The sequence below is a fragment of the Mandrillus leucophaeus genome, unplaced genomic scaffold, assembly GCF_000951045.1.
Source record: "Mandrillus leucophaeus isolate KB7577 unplaced genomic scaffold, Mleu.le_1.0 Scaffold153, whole genome shotgun sequence".
NCBI lineage: Eukaryota > Metazoa > Chordata > Mammalia > Primates > Cercopithecidae > Mandrillus > Mandrillus leucophaeus.
This window is the reverse complement of record NW_012101510.1, coordinates 2,809,525-2,810,476: the sequence shown is the minus strand read 5'-3', so window position 1 is coordinate 2,810,476 and position 952 is coordinate 2,809,525. Positions and strand designations below refer to the sequence as shown.

General features: G+C 45.6%; 1 pseudogene; it reads right to left on the bottom strand.

The window, feature by feature from the left end:
* Window positions 1-477, bottom strand: part of LOC105536045 — a 4,620-nt pseudogene extending 4,143 nt beyond the window's left edge.
* Between the last annotated feature and the right edge of the window lie 475 nt (window positions 478-952).

Sequence of the window (952 nt, the reverse complement as noted above, 5' to 3'; positions counted from 1 at the left end):
TTCTCTGGTTATAAATAAGGCTAAACATTGTTTATAAGCTCAAGAGCCATTTCTACTTCCTGCTCTGTAAACTATCTGTTCATGTCTATACTCTTGGGCATTTTTTCCATTTCATTTTTTCTATTGCAGTTTCATTTGTCTTATTGACTGATAGGAACTCTTTATATATTAAGGAAATTTGGATCTTGAGTAGAGTGACTTGAGGATGGAAGCAGAGGGAATTCATTCATCCAAGGGCTTCCCATTAGTTCGGCTACCTAAATTTCATATCCAAACCAGTCCTTTCCAGTATGTGGTTTTTTACTTCTTCTTTTGGTTCTATGAGCTAACCTATAACCTCCCGGCACATTCCTTGCTTGCTTTGCCTTGGCTGGACTTAGCCAGAGTTGATTTTGGTGGTGTAAGGAGTCTTGATGTATCCACTCTCCCTCACCAGGTTGAGTTTCCAAAGAGAAGGGTCTGAGTTGATATCCCCATCTTCCAGCTGAGATTCCCTGCTTTTCTCTGCGGGTTTCTCAACTTCCAGGTCCAGGCAACTAGTGACCTTCCTAACCAGCTCACTCAGGGGCATTTGCAACCTCCTGTGCCCTGTCCTTGTGTCTAGATCAGAGGTCCTGCTTTCTTCACTTGGAAGGTGATGTTGCTGATTGATTTAAGAGCTTGTTGGCCAGGTGCAATAGCTCACACCTGTAATCCCAGCGCTTTGGAAGACCGAGCGGGCAGATCACAAGGTCAGGAGATCGAGACCATCCTGGCGAACACGGTGAAACCCTGTCTCTACTAAAAATACAAAAAAATTAGCTGGGTGTGGTGGCAGGCCTCTGTAGTCCCAGTTACTTGGGAGGCTAAGGCAGGAGAATGGCGTGAACTCGGAAGGCGGAGGTTGCAGAGCTGAGATGGCACCACTGCACTCCAGCCTGGGCAACAGAGTGAGACTCCACCTAAAAAAAAA